General features: G+C 41.6%; 1 protein-coding gene across 2 annotated transcripts in view; it reads left to right on the top strand.

Annotated features, from left to right (window-relative positions):
- The window catches only part of CSMD2 (CUB and Sushi multiple domains 2), a 1,405,803-nt gene that overhangs the window by 547,745 nt on the left and 832,800 nt on the right, over window positions 1–25,258 (top strand). The window lies entirely within an intron of this gene.

Raw genomic sequence — 25,258 nt, 5'->3', positions numbered from 1 at the left:
TAAAACCTCGCTTGCCTCCAGAGAAATTGAACCCCAAAGATAAAGAAAGCCCCCAACAAATAATAACGGTGAGGCAAGAGGAAAACACAAACATAGAGATGAACTAGATTCAGCAAAGTGAGGCCCAATAGTCTAGATAGCAGAAAATAGATAGTGGACTATGCGGTTAGCAGAAAACCCTACAAAACATCCACGCTGAACATTCAAGAACCCCCACACCGACTGACGGTGTGGAGGGAGAATATCAGCCCCCTAGAGCTTCCAGCGAGTCAAAAATCAAATCTAAAGCAAGCTGGACAAAAACACTGAATAATGCAAACGATCCAAATTGTACAAAACAGACTTAGCTTTTCTTGCATGAGGCAGACTGAAAGGAATCCGGAGGAGACCAAATAGGTCTGGATACAACGATGCCAGGCAAGAGACTGAGTCCAGAGGAGACTCAAATAGGAAACACCCGCTGCTTAACGACACAGCTGGAGCTCAGGCCTGCAACAAGACATACCTAACACAATACCGTTAGTGACCACCAGAGGGAGCCCAGAAACACAGTTCACAACAGTACCCCCCCTTGAGGAGGGGTCACCGAACCCTCACCAAGACCCCCAGGGCGATCAGGATGAGCAGCGTGAAAGGCATGAACCAAATCAGCCGCATGAACATCAGAGGCGACAACCCAGGAATTATCCTCCTGACCATAGCCTTTCCACTTAACTAAATACTGGAGTTTCCGTCTAGAGATACGAGAATCCAGAATCTTCTCCACCACGTACTCCAACTCGCCCTCAACCAAAACCGGGGCAGGAGGCTCAACAGCAGGAACCATAGGCACCACGTACCGCCGCAACAAGGACCTATGGAACACATTATGAATAGCAAAAGACGCTGGAAGGTCCAAGCGAAAAGACACCGGGTTACGGATTTCCAAAATCTTATAAGGACCGATAAAGCGAGGCTTGAACTTAGGAGAGGAGACTTTCAAAGGAACATGCCGAGAAGACAACCAAACCAAATCCCCAACACAAAGTCGGGGACCCACACCGCGGCGGCGGTTGGCAAACCGCTGGGCCTTGTCTTGTGACAATTTCAAATTGTCCACCACATGGTTCCAAATCCGCTGCAACCTATCCACCACAGAATCAACCCCAGGACAGTCAGAAGGTTCAACCTGACCCGAGGAGAAACGAGGATGAAAATCAGAGTTGCAGAAAAAGGGTGAAACCAAGGTGGCAGAACTAGCCCGATTATTAAGGGCAAACTCGGCCAGTGGCAAAAAGGTAACCCAGTCATCCTGATCAGCAGAAACAAAACATCTCAAATAAGTTTCTAACGTCTGATTAGTTCGCTCGGTCTGGCCATTAGTCTGAGGATGAAAAGCCGACGAAAAAGACAAATCAATACCCATCTTAGCACAAAAGGATCGCCAGAATCTGGACACAAACTGGGATCCTCTGTCAGATACAATATTCTCAGGGATGCCATGCAAACGAACCACATTCTGAAAGAACAAAGGAACCAAATCAGAGGAGGAAGGCAACTTAGGCAAGGGCACCAAATGGACCATTTTAGAAAAACGATCGCACACCACCCAGATGACAGACATCTTCCGAGACACCGGAAGATCCGAAATGAAATCCATGGAAATGTGCATCCAAGGCCTCTTTGGGATAGGCAAGGGCAAAAGCAACCCGCTGGCACGAGAACAGCAAGGCTTAGCCCGAGCACAAATCCCACAGGACTGCACAAAAGAACGCACATCCCGCGACAAGGAAGGCCACCAAAAGGACCTGGCCACCAAATCTCTGGTACCAAAAATCCCAGGATTTCCCGCCAACACCGGAGAATGAACCTCAGAAATAACTCTGTTGGTCCATCCATCAGGGACAAACAATCTCTCTGGTGGACCACGATCAGGCCTATCAGCCTGAAATTTTTGCAGCCTTCGTCGCAAATCTGGGGAAATGGCAGACAAAATTACTCCCTCTCTGAGAATACCAGCCGGCTCAGAGACTCCCGGAGAATGAGGCACAAAACTCCTAGAAAGTGCATCAGCCTTCACGTTCTTCGAACCAGGCAGGTGCGAGACCACAAAGTCAAAACGGGAGAAAAACAACGACCAACGGGCCTGTCTAGGATTCAGGCGCTTGGCAGACTCGAGGTAAATCAGATTTTTATGATCAGTCAAGACCACCACATGATGTCTAGCTCCCTCGAGCCAATGTCGCCACTCCTCAAATGCCCACTTCATGGCCAACAACTCCCGATTACCAACATCGTAGTTCCGCTTAGCAGGCGAAAATTTCCTTGAAAAGAAGGCGCATGGCTTCATCATGGAGCCATCAGAACTTTTTTGCGACAAAACAGCCCCTGCACCAATTTCAGAAGCATCAACTTCAACCTGGAAGGGAAGAGAGACATCCGGCTGGCACAAGACTGGCGCTGAAGTAAACCGACGCTTCAGCTCCCGAAAGGCCTCCACGGCTGCAGGAGACCAATTCGCAACATCAGAACCCTTCTTGGTCATATCTGTCAAAGGTTTAACCACGCTAGAGAAATTAGCAATAAAACGACGGTAAAAATTAGCAAAGCCCAAGAACTTCTGCAGGCTCTTAACAGACGTGGGCTGAGTCCAGTCATGAATGGCACGGACCTTAACTGGGTCCATCTCCACAGTAGAAGGGGAAAAAATAAAACCCAAAAAAGAAACCTTCTGTACCCCAAAGATACATTTTGAGCCCTTCACAAATAGAGCATTCTCCCGCAAAACCTGAAACACCATCCTGACCTGGTTCACATGGGACTCCCAATCATCAGAAAAAACCAAAATATCATCCAGATAAATAATCATAAATTTATCCAGATATTTCCGGAAGATGTCATGCATGAAGGACTGAAACACAGAAGGAGCATTAGATAATCCGAAAGGCATCACCAGGTACTCAAAATGACCCTCAGGCGTATTAAATGCCGTTTTCCATTCATCTCCCTGCTTTATGCGCACAAGGTTATACGCACCACGAAGATCTATCTTGGTGAACCAACTGGATCCCTTAATCCGAGCAAACAAATCAGACAACAATGGCAAAGGATACTGAAATTTAACAGTGATCTTATTCAGAAGACGATAATCAATACAAGGTCTCAGAGACCCGTCTTTCTTGCCCACAAAAAAAAATCCTGCACCAAGAGGGGACGAGGATGGGCGAATATGTCCCTTCTCCAAAGACTCCTTTATATAACTCCGCATCGCGGCATGCTCTGGCACAGATAAATTAAAGAGTCGTCCCTTAGGAAACTTACTACCAGGAATCAAATCTATAGCACAATCACAGTCCCTATGAGGAGGAAGGGCACTGGACCTGGCCTCATTAAATACATCCTGAAAGTCTGACAAAAACTTAGGGATCTCAGAAGGAGTAGAAGAAGCAATAGACACCAATGGAGAATCGCCATGAATCCCCTGACACCCCCAACTAGACACAGTCATAGCTTTCCAATCTAAAACTGGATTATGGGCCTGTAACCATGGCAGACCCAAAACGACAACATCATGCATTTTATGCAGTACCAAAAAACGAATCACCTCCTGATGTACAGGAGTCATGCACATGGTCACCTGCGTCCAATACTGAGGTTTATTCTCTGCCAATGGCGTAGAATCAATTCCTCTAAGAGGAATAGGATTTTCCAAAGGCTCCAGGACAAAACCGCAGCGCTTGGCAAATGACAAATCCATCAGACTTAAAGCAGCACCAGAATCCACAAAAGCCATAACTGAGTAAGAAGATAATGAACAAATTAAAGTCACAGACAAAATAAACTTAGGCTGAAAAGTACCAATGGCGACAGGATTAACTTTTTTCTTTAAACGTTTAGAGCATGCTGAGATAACGTGTTGAATCACCACAGTAGAAACACAACCCATTTTGACGTCTATGATTTTGTCGCTCGGCTCTGGTCAGAATTCTGTCACATTGCATAGAATCAGGTGACCGTTCAGACAGCACCGCCAAAGGATTAACAGATTTGCGCTCCCGCAAACGTTGATCAATTTGAATGGCTAGAGCCATTGAATCATTTAGATCTGTAGGGATAGGAAACCCCACCATCACATCTTTAATGGCTTCAGAAAGACCATTTCTGAAATTTACGGCCAGTGCACACTCATTCCATTGAGTAAGCACGGACCATTTCCGAAATTTTTGGCAATATACCTCAGCTTCGTCCTGACCCTGAGAGATAACCAGCAACATTTTTTCAGCCTGATTTTCAAGATTAGGCTCCTCATAAAGCAAACCAAGTGCCAGAAAAAACGCATCAACATTCACCAATGCAGGATCTCCTGGCGCCAGAGAGAAGGCCCAATCCTGAGGGTCGCCGCGCAAGAAGGAAATAACAATCTTAACTTGCTGAGCGGAATCACCAGAGGAACGAGGTTTCAGAGACAGAAACAATTTACAATTATTCCTAAAATTCAGGAATTTAGATCTATCTCCAAAAAACGGCGCAGGAATAGGTATTTTTGGTTCAGACATAGGGCTATGGATAACAAAATCCTGAATGCTTTGCACCCTAGCAGCAAGCTGATCCACACTAGAAGTCAGAGTCTGGACATTCATATCTGCAGCAGAGTTTCAGCCACTCAGAGAAAAAGGGGATGGAAGAAGCTAGGCAAACTGCAGCAAAAAAAAAAAAAAAACTCAGAACTTCTTTTTAATCCCGCTTCTGCGATGCATTAAACATTTTCTTTTGGCTTGGCATTCTGTTATGATCCCAATGGCAGAGGATCTCTGATATTCCGGCAAGATAGCAAAAATATAAAGACTGCTCTAGGGAGGTGGAAACTGGGCTAACCGCATACCTGATCCTGACACAAACAACTAAAAGTAGCCGGTGAACGTGCCTACGTTGGTTCTAGACGTCTCGAGCCAGCCGGAGAACTGACTACCCCTAGAGGGAAAAAATAAGACCTCGCTTGCCTCCAGAGAAATTGAACCCCAAAGATAAAGAAAGCCCCCAACAAATAATAACGGTGAGGCAAGAGGAAAACACAAACGTAGAGATGAACTAGATTCAGCAAAGTGAGGCCCAATAGTCTAGATAGCAGAAAATAGATAGTGGACTATGCGGTTAGCAGAAAACCCTACAAAACATCCACGCTGAACATTCAAGAACCCCCACACCGACTGACGGTGTGGAGGGAGAATATCAGCCCCCTAGAGCTTCCAGTGAGTCAAAAATAAAATCTAAAGCAAGCTGGACAAAAACACTGAATAATGCAAACGATCCAAATTGTACAAAACAGACTTAGCTTTTCTTGCATGAGGCAGACTGAAAGGAATCCGGAGGAGACCAAATAGGTCTGGATACAACGATGCCAGGCAAGAGACTGAGTCCAGAGGAGACTCAAATAGGAAACACCCGCTGCTTAACGACACAGCTGGAGCTCAGGCCTGCAACAAGACATACCTAACACAATACCGTTAGTGACCACCAGAGGGAGCCCAGAAACACAGTTCACAACAGAGATGCACCTTTTCTGTGGCAGCTGAAAGCTGATGGTTTTAGCCTGAGGGGCCAATACCAAGGCCTCTTCCTAGGCTATTGACATCAGCCAGCAGCTGTCTGCATAGCCTTTGCTGGTAATTATAGGGGACCTTACATCATTTTTTTACTGTCTCCCATTTTAATAGTCAGTAAAGGCTAAGCATACAGCTGGGAGCTGATATTAATAGCTTGGGAAGCTCCATGGGTATTACCCCCTTCCCAGGCTAGAAACATCAGCCCCCAGCTGTCAGCTTTCCCTCTGTTGGTTACAAAATTGGGCGGGAGTCCACGCCATCTATGTAATATAAATACATATTTATGTGTGTGTCACTGACATCTATATATGTATGTATTCTATGTTTATATATCTATTCTATCTGTTCTATTCTAACCTGTCAGTATGTTTTTACTCTATGTGGCACATGAATTGCCAGCTTTTCAATGGAGAAAAGGACACCAGTGTGTAAAAATCAGCACTCGCATGTCTCGGACTATATACGTGTAGAATCGCGGCATGCTGTGATTTTATACGCACATCAAATACGCCTGAGAAAATAAACGCTGATGTGAGCTGCCCCATAGATTAACACTAGGCCCAGTGCTATGCAATGTTTTCTCGCATAGCACTCGCCCATATTCTACCGTAGTGTGACTCCACACTTAGAGAGAAAGATAGAAAAAGAGAAAAAATAGAAAGAGCAACTGAGAGAAAAAGAGAGAAAAGGAGAAAGAGAGACAAAAAGGCCATAAAGGCTCATAGGTAGAGATGAATTAATCTTTTGAAATTCAAATTTGTCAGGTTCAGTGAATTATTTAAAAAAATCATTCACATCTAATTGATTTGCTGCAAATATGAAGTCTTTAGCTTCCTGGAAAGATGTGTAATATTGGACTATTAAAACAAGTGTGTAAAACATTTAACTTTTAAAAAAAAAAATATGAACACTTTGTAAAGTACACTGTTGCATTTAGATTTCTGGAATGTTGGGAATTTTATTTTGTTGTTTTAAAAATAAATAAATAAATAAATAAATAAAAACTTTATAAAAATGCAGAATGATGTTGCTTATGATTTGTCTGTCTCACAAGCCAGGAAACACATTTTCTCAGACAGACAAGCCTTGGTTTCAACATTTTCCTTCAGTTGGAAAATTAAGACTGAGTGGATTTAAACTTAAACTTAAATTTAAATTCCTTGTTTTAGTGTATCAAGAATGAAAAACAGGCAGTAATTGAGGTGATGTCGTGCAATATATCACAGATCAAGCAATTCAGACTATGCAGGTCCTGCACCTCACTGTCACTTGAACCTGGGTATTATTATTAAGTACTGATACTACCACTCCCATTTTCTCTGTTCTTTAGTTCTGCAGTAGTACACTACACTCTGATTTAGGCATTGTTGTCCCTATCTCTAATGATCAGCTGAGCACTGTGACCTCCAATCCCTTGGCTGTAAAATCCTAAAATGGTCACTGCTTTCCTTGCCCTCATCTTTTATAGTGCCTGTGATAGTCCCTCCCCCCTGACTGACTGTGCTAAATCATGTGATGTAATAGCTGAAGACATTATGGCCCATACCTGATGTTGAATGAGCCAGCATTTTTACCGATTCAATCTTTGACAATGTGTGATCCCAACAAATTGAGTCGCAAATTGTTCAAATTTGTTGGGAGTTCTGAATTTCACAAAATTCAACTTCAATTTGATTCACAGTGGATTGGATTGATTTGATCATTTCTATTCGTAGTTTTTTTTTTAAATAGACAAAGTGGTACCATTTATTGGTTAAAAAAATAACACAAAGTGGTATCCCCATTCATTAGGATCTACTCTCTTGTTGTAAACTTTTCTAATCAAATTTTGAGTTTCCGACTGGCTTCCACTTACTGACCCATGATAATCTATTTAGCATAGTTTCAGGGAATTTTTTAAAGCATTTCCAATAAGTAGTTTAATAATTTCCCTTGGAGACTATTCCTGTGGGACCTAAGGGAACAGCACATCAGTAGTATTTTTATGTAATTATACTGCATTTACTTTGCTTTTGTCTACCTTTGACAGAACAATGTTTGGATGCAGATTTCTTTTAAGCTTTGGTAGTTACTTGCAGCATGAAGAATAACAGGTTTATTTATCACAGTTGTCCCTGCGTGTTCAGTAAATCCTTCCTTTGTCTCCTACTATTGTTATAAGAACACAGCTCTTGTGCTGGATACATACCTCACATGTCTGGTTTGCACTTAAAACATCAAAAATATATATTCCTGTCAACACTCCTACATGAATTTAAAGTTTTTCTTTCCTGCTTTTTGAGTAAAAAGGGAACTGTTTGAACAAAATATATTATTTGTTATTATTTTCAAAATGCAAAAACACTGTATTTTATAGCCCTTCCTAATAAACTATGAAATATCCAATTTGACTTTTATTCCTTGCTATTATAAACATAGTTTTGTACTCCGCCTCCAGCTTGGGAAAAAAAATCCAATGTGGGAACTGTACTTGGGAGTTAAAAGAGAACTATTTTTTACAAGTAAGGTATGAGCTAAAAATGAGCTCCTATGCCTGTCTTCACAGCTAGAAAGGAGCAAAAACTTTTCTCCGAGATGAACATCACCATTGATTCAACCACATAGTGTACTGTAAAAGGGGAAGAAAATTCCAAGTACGGTGAAATTGAAAAAAGTGCAAATCCACAATAGTTTTTTGGGGGGTTTATTCACCATGTTCACTAAATGCTAAAACTGACCTGCCACTATGATTCCCCAGGTCAGTACGAGTACGCAGATACCTAACATGCATAGGTTCTTTTTTGTTTAAGTGGTTAAAATCAAAATCAGAAATTTGTTTGAAAAAAAAAAAAGAGACCCATTGAGTCTCCATTTTTCGCGATCTGGGGTTGGGTTAGGGCTTATTTTTGTGCATTGAGCTGACATTTTTATTGATACCATTTTGGGGTAGGTACGATTATTATTGTTATTGCGTTTTATTGCAACGTTGCAGCGGCCAGTAAAATGTAATTCTGGCATTTAATTTTTTTTCCTCATTACGCCATTTACCAGTCAGATTAATATACTTTACAATTTGATAGATCTGACATTTCTGAAAATGAAAGCAGTGATACCAAATGTGTATTTTTAAATTGCTTTATTTTGATTGGGGCAACTTTAGTTTTTTTTTTTCTTTTATTGTTTTAAACTTTTTTGTTTTGCATTTTACTGTCTTTAATAGTCCCATTAGGAGACTTTGAGCTGTGATCATATGATCGCCAGTGCTACACATAGCAGGGCTTCAGCCTTGCTATGTGCAGCATGAATCATGATCTCCTATGAATACCGGCCACGTGCCGACGTTCATAGGAGATTTACAATGACAAACACAGGGTTCTTCTGTAGACACACAGCTGTCATGACAACCCATTGGCGCTCCATGATCACCTGAGAGGAGCGCTGATGGGCGTGTCTTGTGACGTGCTTCTGCTTGGCACATGTTAAATGCTTCTGTCAGAGATTGACAGCAGCATTTAACTTGTTAACAGCCACTGGTGGATCTCGGATACACCTAAGTCTGTTAGAGGCACATGACCACTGATCAGATCAGGGAAAGATCCAGTCTAAGCACCGGAGGCCACATCAAATGCAGGGAGATGACCTTGGATGTACCTATACGTCCAAGGACATTAAGTGGTTAAAGGAATTGTAAAGGAGTAGAACATGACTGCTTTTTATCCAAAATGTTTTGTTCATAAATCCCTCTAAAACAGAGGTCATTATGCCATTCAAAATTTTATTTACCAAATTTGAACTTAGCAGTGCAATCCTATATAAAAAATTACAAAAAAAGTTCTACGATGTCCAATGCAGGGGTGTACATAGAAATGTAAGTGCCCGTAACAAAGGTCAGAATTGTAGTTTTCCATGGGTCCCTTGCTGTCATTAAGTCGGTGGATATGAGGAAGGAGGCATTTTTACACCTCACCTTACCATTGGTGGTGCCCCACTGGCTCAATGGTAATTTTAATTCGTAGTTTGTCTTATAGATGTGAGTACGATGTAAAGACTTATCAGTCATGATGCCATAACAACGGTATTATTTTTATTGTTTATTATTATAGCGCCATTTAATCCATGGCGCTTTATATGTGAAAAGGGTTAAAGGGAACCTGTCACCCCCAAAATGGAAGGTGAGCTAAGCCCACCAGCATCAGGGGCTTATCTACAGCATTCTGTAATGCTGTAGATAAGCCCCCGATGTATCCTAAAAGTTGAGAAAAAGAGGTTAGATTATACTCACCCAGGGGCGTTCCCGCTGTGGTCAGGTCCAATGGGTGTCGCGGTCCGGTCCGGGGCCTCCCATCTTCTTATGATCACGTCCTCTTCTTGTCTTCACGCCACAGCTGCAGCGCAGGTGTACTTTGTCTGCCCTGTTGAAAGGTCAGAGAGGCCTGAAGCCTGCGCACTGCAGTACTTTGCTCAACAGGGCAGACAGGGCCAGAGCCGCAGCATGAAGACAAGAGGACTTCATCCTATGAAGATCGGAGGCCTCGGACATCCCATCGGACCAGAGCGCAGCGGGACCGCCCCTGGGTGAGTGTAATCTAACCTCTTTTTCTCATCTTTCAGGTTACATCGGGGGCTTATCTACAGCATTCCAGAATGCTGTAGATAAGCCCCTGATGCAGGTGGGCTTAGCTCAACTTCCATTTTGGGGGTGACAGGTTCCCTTTAAACAGGAAGAAAAAAGGACGATATACTGGTCTAAATTAAAGAACAAAGATACATTTTATCAATTAAAAAGGTAACAACAAGTGTGGGGGAAGGGAATATATTACATGTCACAAGTTGTATGGGGTAAAAAACTGAGGCACGTACAACATGGAAAAAGTTGCATATAACAAAATATAAACCATAGTAACACTGATAATTATTCTAATAAATATCTCTATCTTGCAATTACAAACAATAATGCCATAGCAGTGATAATAAAGAGGTAGAATCTTTGCATAGGGGCAAATGCTAAATGGTATTGCTATAAGGTGTATCCATTCATATTCTAGTAGTCATATGTTAGCCAAGTGCAGTCAAACAGTGGAAAGAAATATTACCTATGCAAGGCGCAGCATCAGTTCCCAGAGGAGTGCGCGTCCACCCCGATGCGCATTTTGGTCCTGTCTGACATCAGGTAGCTTATGGGACTGAAACTGTATGACACAAAGGCCCAAATTCATCAAGACTGGTGATTTTTTCACAAGTGTTAATTAGGGGGCATGCTGGAGTCAGATGCTCCTGATTCATTAAAAGGTGTATGCCTCTTAAAGGCAATCTGTCAGCATATTTTTTGCCATATAATATGACTCATGAAGAATTAGATGAGCTGTGGTGTCATGCCTGCACCTTGTCACTGTCCCACCTGAGTTCTGTCCATTTTAGAAGAGGCAGGCGAAACTGGTGTGAAAACGCCAGAAGTTGCAGCATTTTGTGCAACTCCAAGATATATATATAAAAAAATGAGAATTTTCAAAGCAATTTTTGCTGGAATTCTGGCGAAATTGCTTTGATGAACGGGGTCCAACATTTTCTTCTAGCTGAGACCCCAGTTAGTTACAGGAAATGCTACATATTCTGTTAATAGTTGTTGTGCCTCTGTCTTTACACCTTTGTAATCTGCATTTGTCCATATAATATTTTATATACAGCTCAATGAAACTTGACAAAAAACATGCAAAAGTTGTAGTAGTCAACATCATATTGAAGCCATTTGCTGGAGACAAAAAGAAGCCAGACCCTTTTCTAATCCCTGACAACCCCATGAACCTTTGTCAGTTTTTGCCTTTCCCAGAAGATCAGTTACGTGATTGCACTTTCTTGGTGCGATTATCTAGAGCAGATTATTACATAAAAGGCAGTTCTTATTTTTCTTTGTACATAGACTCTGACAAATGTAATTCACCACCATGATTAGTTTTGTTTTGTGGTTCATGAATCACCTTTTTTCCCTGAAGTGTTGTAAACCATCAATAACCATTAGTTTTGTGCATTGAAGTCAGGCTAATTAATTTAATTCCATTTTAGGGCAATTGAGCCAGTTTAAAACCATGTACCATCAGGGAATTGCCCATAGAGAGGCTTGTTAATATGCTTTCCGCATACAGGGCGTCCTTAGCGCAGTCCATTGCCGGCTAGAGAGCCTTAGCTTGTACACAAGACACATAAAGTGAAGGATTTCTGTATGCCACAATCAATAAGTATAGTGCTCCTTCAGGTCTGTTTTTTTATTATGCAATATTATTTTTGCTGCAATATTTGTAAATAAAGTAAAGGAAAACGACTAATAATTTAGAGATTTGCTTAAACTTGTTTTCTGCATAATGTTTTATACAGCTCTGTTAGGAAGACATCATGCAAGATAATTCTGCCCCCTAAAAAGCTCCCACGAGCTTTCAATCAGTTAATCACAATCCATTTTCTGCTCTTACTGCTTCTTCAAACTGTTATAGAAACATGATAGAAGTTTTGATTGATGAGGGTCTAAATGCTGAGACCCCAGAAACCTTCATATAAGCAATGCTCTCTTCCAAGACTTACAGGGGTATTCCCATCTCCAAGATCCTATCCGAATATGTAGTAGCTGTAATAATAATAATTACCTCCAAATAAAAATATATAATTCTTCTGATTTGCTATGTCGTTTACCACATGTGCAGAGCACTGTAGTAGCTTAAGTATGTCACTATTTGAATGGTCGTAACCATGGATACCTAAGGTACTACAATGCCCTGCCATGGGTTAAGTGACATAGCTATTTAGAAGAACTAAACTATATTTATAATTAAACAAAACAGCGTGGTAAGAAACCACAGCCAGCTCACCAACCAAAACCGCAGGTGCACAGAACTCCATCTTGATGGGACATGTAGTCTAGTAAAGAAAATGTGATAATGTTCCAGCTCCTTAAAAATTCTTCATACTTTATTGATCCAACATAAAAGATGATAATGTGTGCAACTTGTAAAGCGCTGTGGAATATGTTAGCGCTATATAAAAATAAAGATTATTATTATCATACAGCGGTAAAAAAACTCCTTGAACAAATGTGAACCTCAGGGGTTAAAGCGACTCGTTTCGATCTGGAACGGCTCTTTATTGCTTTGATAAAGATCTGTTCCAGATCGAAATGCGTCGCTTTAACTCCTGAGGTTCACATTTGTTCAAGGAGTTTTTTACTGCTGCATCATCTTTTTTGGTGGATCAGTAAAGTATGAAGGTTTTTAAGGAGCTATATTTCTAATTAGAGGTATATGCTAATATTATTATTAATACACCTACAGTTGTGGCAGTTGTGGCCAAAAGTATTGACACCCCTGCAATTCTGTCAGATAATACTCAGTTTCTTCCTGAAAATGATTGCAATCACAAATTCTTTGGTATTATTATCTTCATTTAATTTGTCTTAAATGAAAAAACACAAAAAGAATTGTCCTAAAGCCAAATTGGATATAATTCCACACCAAACATAAAAAAGGGGGTGGACAAAAGTATTGGCACTGTTCAAAAATCATGTGATGCTTCTCTAATTAGTGTAATTAACAGCACATGTAACTTACCTGTGGCACAGGTGTTGGCAATAACTAAATCACACTTGCAGCCAGTTGACATGGATTAAAGTTGACTCAACCTCTGTCCTGTGTCCTTGTGTGTACCACATTGAGCATGGAGAAAAGAAAGAAGACCAAAGAACTGTCTGAGGACTTGAGAAACCAAATTGTGAGGAAGCATGAGCAATCTCAAGGCTACAAGTCCATCTCCAAAGACCTGAATGTTCCTGTGTCTACCGTGTGCAGTGTCTTCAAGAAGTTTAAAGCCCATGGCACTGTGGCTAACCTCCCTAGATGTGGACGGAAAAGAAAAATTGACAAGAGATTTCAACGCAAGATTGTGCGGATGTTGGATAAAGAACCTCGACTAACATCCAAACAAGTTCAAGCTGCCCTGCAGTCCGAGGGTACAACAGTGTCAACCCGTACTATCCATCGGCGTCTGAATGAAAAGGGACTGTATGGTAGGAGACCCAGGAAGACCCCACTTCTTACCCCGAAACATAAAAAAGCCAGGCTGGAGTTTGCCAAAACTTACCTGAAAAAGCCTAAAACGTTTTGGAAGAATGTTCTCTGGTCAGATGAGACAAAAGTAGAGCTTTTTGGGCAAAGGCATCAACATAGAGTTTACAGGTGAAAAAAGAGGCATTCAAAGAAAAGAACATGGTCCCTACAGTCAAACATGGCAGAGGTTCCCTGATGTTTTGGGGTTGCTTTGCTGCCTCTGGCACTGGACTGCTTGACCATGTGCATGGCATTGTGAAGTCTGAAGACTACCAACAAATTTTGCAGCATAATGTAGGGCCCAGTGTGAGAAAGCTTGGTCTCCCTCAGAGGTCATGGCAGGGTCTTCCAGCAGGACAATGACCCAAAACACACTTCAAAAATCACTAGAAAATGGTTTGAGAGAAAGCACTGGAGACTTCTAAGGTGGCCAGCAATGAGTCCAGACCTGAATCCCATAGAACACCTGTAGAGAGATCTAAAAATGGCAGTTTGGAGAAGGCACCCTTCAAATATCAGGGACCTGGAGCAGTTTGCCAAAGAAGAATGGTCTAAAATTCCAGCAGAGCATTGTAAGAAACTCATTGATGGTTACCGGAAGCGGTTGGTGGCAGTTATTTTGGCTAAAGGTTGTGCAACCAAGTATTAGGCTGAGGGTGCCAATACTTTTGTCTGGCCCATTTTGGAGTTTTGTGTGAAATGATCAATGTTTTGCTTTTTGCTTCATTCTCTTTTGTGTTTTTTCATTTAAGACAAATTAAATGAAGATAATAATAACAAAGAATTTGTGTTTGCAATCATTTTCAGGAAGAAACTGAGTATTATCTGACAGAATTGCATGGGTGTCAATACCTTTGGCCACAAATGTACTACATATTGGAATAGGATCTTGGAGATGGGAATACCCCTTCAATTTTTTATTGAGTCAACTTTAGGTCTCGAAGGAGAGCTGCACTTGCTGAGCTTCACTTCTACACAGTGGGAGTCTTAGCAACTCAACCCATATTGATCAATACTTTTAAAATATCTTTATGACATGTTAAATATTTAATAAAAGTGCATTAAAGCATTACAGACATTTATTGCTAATTTTTCAAAATTTTCCAAGGGTAGAGATTATTTTACAAGAAAGAAAAAAAGCCATACATGCCCCTGGAATCCTGTCCCTGCCCTCTCTTGATAAGACTACTGTATGGTAGTACGATAGTATCTGCCTGCAGGAAGTGATTAAGACTTACAGTTGACAGGTTTGGCCTGCAATAACTATTCTGCCGCCTCACCAACCACCCGAGCTGCCACCTCACCAACCACCCGAACTGTTACCTCACCACCACCAGAGCTACCGCCTCACCACCACCAGAGCTGCCGCACCCCCGACTTTCTGTCTCTTCCCCTGCATCCTGTAGAATGTAAGTCCGCAAGGACAGGGTCCTCTCCCCTCTGTACCAGTCTGTCATTGTAAATTTGTGTACTGTCAATGATATTTATAACCCTGTATGTAACCCCTTTCTCATGTACAGCACCATGAAATTAATGGTGCTATATAAATAAATAATAATAATAATTTGCTGGAATTTTAGTGATTGGTGGTCGGGATGGCATCACTTCAAAAATCAGAAAAAATACCTTTAAGTAGTAAAGTTCTGTTACATCAACTAATCTTAAGGCAAAGTTAGACAGCAGTATCAATCGGACAGAGATCGGAACACAATGCCCAGACTGGCCAGCGGCTCTCCCAACCTGAGTGTGACTGGTTCATGTATTTCTAAGCGGCTATCATGCTCGGGTCAGGAGAGCTGCTGGCCAGTCCGAGCTTTGCGTCCGATTTATATGGCAGCCTGACTGCATCTATAATATTTCATATTTGTTCAATGTAATCAGATGGTTTTTCTTCTAAATAATTATGAATTGGTCGGAGCCCAACAAATCTATGTAAATTATGAAAACTGACAACCAAGCTGATGATATCTCTTAGTTGTCAATTAAAGCAACATGACATAGGAAAATCCCACTTTAAATTACTATTTTGGTGAAAAGTATATGGACGTGTTTTTAACGGAAACTGAATTTTCTCCACTCAAATACAAGACCTGCCATTGTTCCTTAGTAGCCATCAATAAAGTTGATGTACTAATGGCCCCATACATAGCACTCAATGCAAATCAGTGGCATTCCATACAGGTTATCAGCCATCTGACCATTAAGGCATCAGCTCTTTTCATGGTGGCTCATGAAATGATTTTCATTTTTTATATGCACTGTAAGAAAAACTTCATAAAGGTTGACATTTGTATGAGCGTGGCTGTTTTATTCTAGACAGAGTGGTTGTGCAGTGCCATTTCATTGTTGCGGATCTTCCTTAAAACTTCTTTTGTAAGAACTTGTCTTTTGTCATGCACGGACTTTCAATCCATTTAGTTAATCTTAGCACATTCATCAGAAAGAACATGGACAAAGTACCGTCACAGGAATTGGTAAAGAATGGCATCCATTATGCTAGTCGGTGCATATTTTAATATGATGTACATTCAGCTGTGATGCGTTCTTTCAATTACCATGTGCGGCATGATAATTTCTATCTATTTCTACCATTCTTAATATCATCTTAAATTTTTTAGCATTTCTCCTATCAAGCTATTTTCTGGAAAATTTCTTCCCAATTCTCTAATTAGCTATTAAGCTGATCATCCTTCCATATAACTCAGAGTACGCCGGGGGAACAACAGTGCATTATTTTAGACTTGTCAGAAAAAAAGATTATTTTGCTATATCAATGACAAATGGAAGAAGGAGAAATGCATTAGATCTGCCAACTGAGCTAGAGGACTGTGAGTACAGAGAGAACTGGCCATCATCGAGCCGTAAAAGCTTGTTCAGGATGTGACAACATAAGGAGGTCATATGCTATAAAATTGGAATGGGCAAAAATATAATGGCCTCCCGGGGTGCTGTACACCCACACAAGGAAATAGTTTCTTCCGTATAGTTCTGAAGGCCACTTCCTGGCTTGGCTGTAAGAATATTATTAGGATGAGAACTTGGCAAAACATGTCCTGTAGCTAATGGTCTAATATCTGCGGCAATCTCCCAGCTCATTAAAAAAGTCAGATAAAATCTTGTAAAACACTATTTGTTACATTTAATGACCGTTTCCAATCTCCTCTAATGGCCTCCTCGACACTCGCACTGTCATGTTTCTACATGTCCACCAGGCTATCTTTATCTTGTGGGCATATGGATTGGCACTTATGTACTCGATATTTTACCAGAACAACTGTTACAAGTGCTTTATATCTGAGCGTTGTGTTGCGTTCTCCTGCGAATTGAAATGTTGAAAATCCATAAAATTCTATTTATTTTCTTTTTACGTCAGAAAGCTAAAATAATTGACGTTGGTTGATGACTATGTAAACCTGAGAACCTTGAAAGATTGCAATTTACAGCTGTTCCGAATGGTGTTGTCAGTTCTAGCTAGAGGCATTGTTGAGGTGGTAAATTGTTTAACCCCTTAATCGTACATTAATTTATAATTATTCTGGTACAAGAATTTGTAGTAAATATGTTTACTCGTTTACTCCTGCGTTTAAATACATATTAATTTAAGGTTGTATGCTAATCCACACAGCACTCACACCACTTTTCTTCATTATCCTTCAAGATAAAAATTCCAACTCAATAAAAACAAGGTTCCCATATGGAGTTGAGCAAATTTATTTGAGTGGAATCCAAAAAATCCTTATTCTCCAAAATATGGATTTTTTTCAATTAGTTTGTTGTGAATTCAGAAAAATGGCAGCCAGTATAGACTGCCATTTTGCTGAACCGAAGATAACCAGACAGTTAAAACAAAATTAATACTGCTCACCTGTCCCATCACCCCCTCAGCTCTCTATCCTTGGGCCTTCTTCATTCTCCTTCTCCCTTTGCACTCATTCTCTCCTGGCTTCTTCACTCTAGGCCAAGTCTTTCAGTTGGGCAAAACCTCGGCCGTCACTGTGCACTATGCTGTTGAGGCAAACATTCTGATGTCATGATGTATGACATGCATTGTCCAAGTGATGGCAGTGGTGACAATCAGAGGCCTTTTCAAGCAGAAAATCAGTCAATGGAGTTAGGAGAGCCTTAAAGGATGCAAGCAACTTGGGAAGGAGAAAATAAGTCATGTCAAGGACCAAAAGGCCGGCTACAAGGGCTAAAGGACGGGTGAGTGGCAAGGTGAGTATTCTTTTTTTTATATCTTAAGTTTATTATGCTCTGGGGTCTGAACAGATACCAGTGTATGATAAAAGAAAATACCTTCACTGCAAATCAAATTTACCTGTAAATTCCACTTGAATGGCTGAAATCGTATCACGGCAGATCCTCTCATCTCTATAACAACATTTAGAGCAAATATACTCAGTTCATTGAAATCACTACATTTTTCTAAAACAATTCTGGCTAAAATGTGGTTGGCCAAAGCCAAAAAGGAACAGCGTTTATGTAAACCCCAATCAAAAGTAATCAGTCTGGCTAAGATTGAGGGCCATTCTGGGTGAGTGGTTTGAGGTATTCCTTGGTAGGAATGTGTATGGGACATTTTATTTTGCCATCAGCATTATTGCCAAGTATGCATTGTACACATAATACTGTCACTAGAATCACATTTTTCTAGCATTTTTAGAAAAATCCAATTCACATATATGAGCATGGTAGTACATGTAATGAATGCAATTGTGGCTCCGACATAACCTTCACAGTGATATGCATGTCAACATCACTGAGCTTTTTGCAGTGACAAACTCAGCATGATAAGCCTTTTCACCTACTCGGTCATTTCTTCATTGAGCTCCATGAATTCAGGGCAACTGCAAACCAAGATTTCTACTCAGTATAAATGACCATTTATCTTGAGAGATGGTCTTTCACAGAAGCATTAGATGACACCATTTTAGGTCTGAGATTAAATAATTCTGTTTACGAGCTCTACCTACTGCTATAAAATTGTGACTTAGGATTTGTGTAGCCTCTCTTTATGTTCTTTATGTATGAAAGTATTAGCAGTGATTGTATCTTCTCCCAGAATTCTCTCCGAGGATGTACATGTGTCAATGTGACAAGATACCAACCTCAGTAGCAATTTCAGACATCTATGTCTACTTCAAAATCCATTATTCCTCAGTTCCATTATCAGCCTTAATGTGTAGGATATCTATGTTGGAAAAATTACGGTGTTCAGCTACGTGTTTGTGATAAATCAGTTTGATTAAACGGTCTGACTGAACAAATATCGTTGTACTATGAGCAGCTTGAAAGGCAAACACTTTCTAAATGATATTAAATGATATGCAAGTAAAATTGGAATGTTGTGTTTGGTGCTATAACCCTATTGAAGCTGTACAAAAAAGATGAATCTAAAAGTAGAAAATATTTAAGCTACGTGATAAGCAATTCACTGTTTAGGGCAATTTACATATTTAGTTTATTGATCTAGTAAAAAAAAATCATGTTGGCCAGTAATGTCACATCAGAACAGAAATTAAGTTACTTGGTTGGATCGAATAATATCCTTCACTGATTTAATAAAGCATTAAACCTCAAGATAGGTCATCAGTGTCTGACCAGTGTCTGATCCTATTGATTTCAATAGGAGGCAGATGTGCAGTACCCAGCCACAGGCACAATCAGAGGATGGAGCAGCTCCATAATTGAGCATTTCTGGCCGGCGGTCGGTGCCACCAGCCTCAAAAATGGCTGATAGGTAGGGTTGCCGAGTGTCAGACACCAAACGATCAGGCTGTGATGACCTATCCTAAGGATCGGTCATCAATAATAAAATAGTGAACAAACTCTTTAAAAAGTGTCTAGCTTTTTAGCTTTTTTCTTTTTTTCATGTTTTTACATAGAAAAGTTGATATTTCAGCCCTTTACTAGTGTTGAACATTCCGATACCGCAAGTATCGGGTATCGGCCGATATTTGCTGTATCGGAATTCCGATACCGAGATCCGATACTTTTGTGGTATCGGGTATCGGTATCGAAACAACATTAATGTAAAAATGTGTAAAAGAGAGAATTAAAATAAAAAATATTGCTATACTCACCTCTCCGACGCAGCCTGCACCTTACCGAGGGAAGCGGCAGCGTTCTTTGTTTAAAATTCGCGCTTTTCTTTCCTTACGTGAGGTCCCGGCTTGTGATTGGTCGCGTGCCGCCCATGTGACTGCAACGCAACCAATCACAGCAAGCCGTGACGTAATTTCAGGTCATTCAGTATTTTAAAATTACGCTCCGGCTTTGTGATTGGTTGCGTCGCAGTCACATGGGCGACTCAACCAATCACAGCAAGCCGTGATGTAATTTCAGGTCCTTAAGGATTTTAAAATTACGTCCCGGCTTTGTGATTGGTTGCGTCGCAGTCACATGGGCGACGCAACCAATCACAAGCCGTGAAGTCACGGGAGGCTGGACACGCGCGCATTTTAAAATGCGCGCGTGTCCAGCCTCCCGTGACGTCCCGGCTTGTGATTGGTTGCGTCGCGGTCAACCAATCACAAGCCGGGAGGCTGGACATGCGCGCATTTTAAAATGGCTTCCCGGCTTGTGATTGGTTGACAGCGACGCAACCAATCACAAGCCGGGACGTCACGGGAGGCTGGACTCGCGCGCATTTTAAAATGCGCGCGTGTCCAGCCTCCCGGCTTGTGATTGGTTGACAGCGACGCAACCAATCACAAGCCGGGACGTCACGGGAGGCTGGACACGCGCGCATTTTAAAATGCGCGCGTGTCCAGCCTCCCGTGACGTCACGGCTTGTGATTGGTTGCGTCGCCCATGTGACTGCGACGCAACCAATCACAAAGCCGGGACGTAATTTTAAAATCCTTAAGGACCTGAAATTACGTCACGGCTTGCTGTGATTGGTTGCGTCGCCCATGTGACTGCGACGCAACCAATCACAAAGCCGGAGCGTAATTTTAAAATACTGAATGACCTGAAATTACGTCACGGCTTGCTGTGATTGGTTGCGTTGCGGTCACATGGGCGGCATGCGACCAATCACAAGCCGGGACTTCACGTAAGGAAAGAAAAGCGCAAATTTTAAGCAAACAACGCTGCCGGTTCCCTCGCTGAGGTTCAGGCTGCGTCGGAGAGGTGAGTATAGCAATATTTTTTATTTTAATTCTTTATTTTACACATTAATATGGTTCCCAGGGCCTGAGGGAGAGTTTCCTCTCCTTCAGACCCTGAGAACCATCAGGAATACCGTCCGATACTTGAGTCCCATTGACTTGTATTGGTATCGGGTATCGGTATCGGATTGGATCCGATACTTTGCCGGTATCGGCCGATACTTTCAGATACCGATACTTTCAAGTATCGGACGGTATTGCTCAACACTACCCTTTACCCATTGAGCAAGGAGTCATGTTTAGGGCATTTAGGTGGCATAATCAGACATATAAGTTGTTAGGGCTGGCGGAACGCACCGAATAAATATAAAGATAGTAATAAGGTGCGTCCGCAGCCCGGGGTCCACCATGCAGAGATGGAACCTGGTATGAACTGATGCAAACTCTGTTGCTTCTCAGAGTTGCAGGGAAACTAAGTAAATGCTGTGCCCTGTTAGCAGTCACAGGGTGCAGCAGATGGATGCTAGTGGGATCCCTTAAACTCACCCCCACTACGCTGGTGATTGATCTCGCTCTGACCCTTGGTGGCTTTTGAGCCCGTGCATGAGGATGCCCTAAGTCAGATGCTGAGATCAAGCGGGAGTTCCCACCCTACACTGACCGGTAGTCAGGACAGATTAAAGATTACCGCACAGAGTGCGCACGGTGCCACTCTTGCGGACGCCACTAACCACTCTAACTAGGGCTAGGAAAGCGCACTGATTGTGCATGGAACCCACTGCTAACAGACGCAGTATCGTGTGCTAGATGTGCAGGAAAGCACTGTCAGGTGCTAGGTAGCTTCCATCATTCACGAGCAGTCAGCAACTCTAGGGATGGGAATGATTCGGAGCTTTCATCCATCGACAGGCATACACCCACACACATGTTTGCAAGTTTATACTAGCGCATGGCCAAGCGGCTATGCAAACTTTTATAGTAGTAGCGCTCCAGGACCTTCCTAATGGTCCAATAGCAATTGCAACAGGACCTGAGCATGTGACCCCCGACCTCCAATGGGAGGTCGACCCATCTGCATGCTCAGTATGGGAAAAGCAGGACTTAGTCCCTGAAACGCCTGCTCGCTGCTGATCAGTGCTGGCTACAAAAGGCAGGACCTGGAAAGGCAGCAGTAACCAAGGGCACAGTATCAGCTTGAGCCAGATGCTGGGACCAACATCTCCACTGCGGCTGGAGGAGAATGGGAGACCGCAGCGGACATGGTTCCAGATCCCCACTGTGCAGCAGCGGGAACTCGACACCTAACATAAGTAACTTTTATTTGCTTTCGTTTTCAAAATTATGGAAGGCAAGAAATAAATGTTTTTGACATTTTTGCTTACAAAACAGAAACTTTCATGTCACAGATCCCCTATGGAAGGCTTCTTTCACACTAGCATCGGCACGGGGCCGTCGCTATGCGTCGGCCCGACGTGCCTTGTGAAAGTAAAGCCCGATGTGGGCAGCGGAAGCAGTCTTACGATGCTTCCGCTGCCCCATTGTAATGTCCGGGGAGGAGGGTGCAGAGTTTCAGCCGCGCATGCGCGGTCGAAAATGGCGGACACGACACGCAAAAAAATGTTACATGTAACTTTTTTTGTGCCGACGGTCCGCCAAAACACGACACAACTATCACACGACGGTGGCGACGTGTGGCCATACGTCGCAATGCGTCACTAATGAAAGTCTATGGGTAAAAAACGCATCCTGCAGACAACTTTGCAGGATGCGTTTTTTCTCATAAATGACGCATTGCAAACGACGCTAGTGTGAAAGTAGCCGAAGTCAGAACAAAAAAGCTATGGCACCATGATCCAGGCAATGTCTTTAATTTCAAGTTTCTATCATTCTATCATTATCTCATTTCGGTTACTATGGATTTGTCCGGAGTATCTACCTATGTGGTGGCAGGCAATCTAACAAGAGGCAACAGTTTAGCTTTCACAGAGGTTGACAGTTTGTATTTTTAACAGTGGGCTTGTATCTGTTACACTTTACACAGCAAGTCTGCAAACTCTTCAGCAGGTCTATTTGACTCCAACAATTTATCTGTGTCACTGTCAATGCAGCCCAGCACACAGTGTCAGTGCTTGTTTCAGCCTTTTAATCAGTCACATCTCTTCAATGTACCTCTCTAGCTTGTTTAATGGCCTACACTGCAGGCTCCTATATCAGCCTTCTGTATGTCCTCTGTAATGTTACCAGTGAGTGGTTGTATTTATGACTTCACAATGGAATTCAGCTTTATTACCAACAACATTGTGCTTTACTTGTTAAGCTATTAGTACAACTTACTATCCAAAAGAATGCTATAAGTTGCATCTTTTTATTGAATTAAAGTGAAATTACAGATGTATGAAATGTTATTGTGACTCCCAAGGGGTGAACTAATTTAACATTGAACAAGCCATTGAAATATGTCAAGTTAAGTGTCAAATTATATTTCTGTATGCCGTGATATCCCAGTACTGTGTTTTATGAGTCAAGATAATCTTTGCTAAATCATTATCTGCCAGTAATCTATTTATGTCACTCTTGCAGCATTTCTCAATTGTAGTATGGTAATATTGTAGCACTGGTGGAACTCAGTAGCGGTGTTGATTTTTTATAAGAGAGGGGTGAACTCTTATGTTTGTATTTTCAAATAATCTCAGTTAGCGTTGATCGAATAGCTTTGGATAAGCAATTCTCCAAATAGCTCAATGCTTACCTAATAGCTGCCTTGGGAACCTGGATACCTGGAGGGCTCCCGATAATCAGCTGTTTGGCGCCGCAGATGCATGTGTTGCGGCTGTGTGACAGTCACAGCACATGCATGGAGAGCCTGAACCAGTTATCCAGGTTCCTGAGGCAGCTATTCGGTAAGCGCTATAGCTATTCGGATAAGTGCTTATCCGAAGCTATTTGGTCAACACTAATCTCAATGTATTCCTTATCAACCTTGAATGCCATGCATGAAAAAACCACACCACACTACTTGGTATGCTACCAATCAGGTTAATATTGGTTCTTTGAGGAATGTTCTTACACATTGAAGGCACTTTGGAATGCAAATCATCGAGATTCACTGTTGGTGGCTCCATTTGCAATTGCCAACCAATAACGTTCCATTTGTGCTTGATGATAGACAAGTCCATAGACGCTCTACTCAATAATAGGATACTTAGGCCACACTGTCTGCTTACAGTAGCATAAGTAACATGTGGCCATTAAAAAATGGCTCCTAGGACACGTTTACGCTCCCAGATGAAGTGCTTTTCATGACATTGCCCACGTGGTATCCAGAACACCAATTTACGGATATGATTGCATCCAAAACAAATCATTACTGAGGACAGACCTCTATTCCAGCCTCTATTTCCCTCTTGCTCTGCACCATAATAGCAGGGGTGTCAAACTGCATTCCTCGAGGGCCTCAAACTATGCGTGTTTTCAAGATTTCCTTCTCATTGCACAAGGTGCTGGAATCATTCTGTGCAGGTGATTAAATGATCACCTATGCAATACAAGGAAATCCTGAAAACATGACCTGTTTGCAGCCCTTGAGGAATGCAGTTGGACACCCCTGATAATAGCCTTTAATCCCTTCAAGACCCAACCTGTTTTCACCTTTCTGACCCGGCCAATTTTTACAATTCTGACCACTGTCCCTTAATGAGGTAATAACTCTGCAACGGTTCAACAGATCCCACTGATTCTGAGAAAGTTTTCTCGTGACATATTGGACTTTAAGATAACAGAAAAAATTCCTCAATATGACTTGTGGTTTTTTTGTGAAAAAATGGAAATTTGGTGAAAATTTAGAAAATGTTCCAACTTTTAATTTTTATGCCCTTAAATCAGAGTTATATTGCACAAAACAGTTAATAAATAACATTTCCCACATGTCTACTTTACAACAGAACACATTTGGAACCAACATTTTTTTTTGTTAGGAAGTTATAAGGGTTAAAAGTTGACCAGCGATTTCTCATTTTTTCATCAAATTTTACAAAACCATTTTTTTTAGGGACCACATCACATTGAAGTCACTTTGAGGGGTCTATATGATGGAAAATACCCCAAAGTGACACCCTTCTAAAAATTGCACCCCTCAAGCTGCTCAAAACCACATTCAAGAAGTTTATTAACCCTTCAGGTGCTTCACAGGAATTTTTGGAATGTTTAAAAAAAATGAACATTTAACTTTTTTTCATAAAAAAAGTATTTCAGATCTGATTTGCTTTATTTCACCAAGGGTAACAGGAGAAATTAGACCACAAAAGTTGTTGTATAATTTGTCCTGAGTACGCTGATATCCCATAAGTGGGGGTACACCAATGTTTGGGTGCATGGCAGAGCTCGGAAGGGAAGGAGTGCCGTTTGACTTTTTTAATGTAAAATTGGCTGTAATTGAGATCGAACGCCATGTCGCATTTGGAGAGCCCCTGATGTGCCTAAACAGTGGAAACCCCCCACA

Source organism: Ranitomeya variabilis, chromosome 3, assembly GCF_051348905.1.
Source record: "Ranitomeya variabilis isolate aRanVar5 chromosome 3, aRanVar5.hap1, whole genome shotgun sequence".
NCBI classification, from domain to species: Eukaryota; Metazoa; Chordata; class Amphibia; order Anura; family Dendrobatidae; genus Ranitomeya; species Ranitomeya variabilis.
Note: the sequence above shows the minus strand (reverse complement) of the source record. Positions and strands in the feature narration are given on the sequence as shown.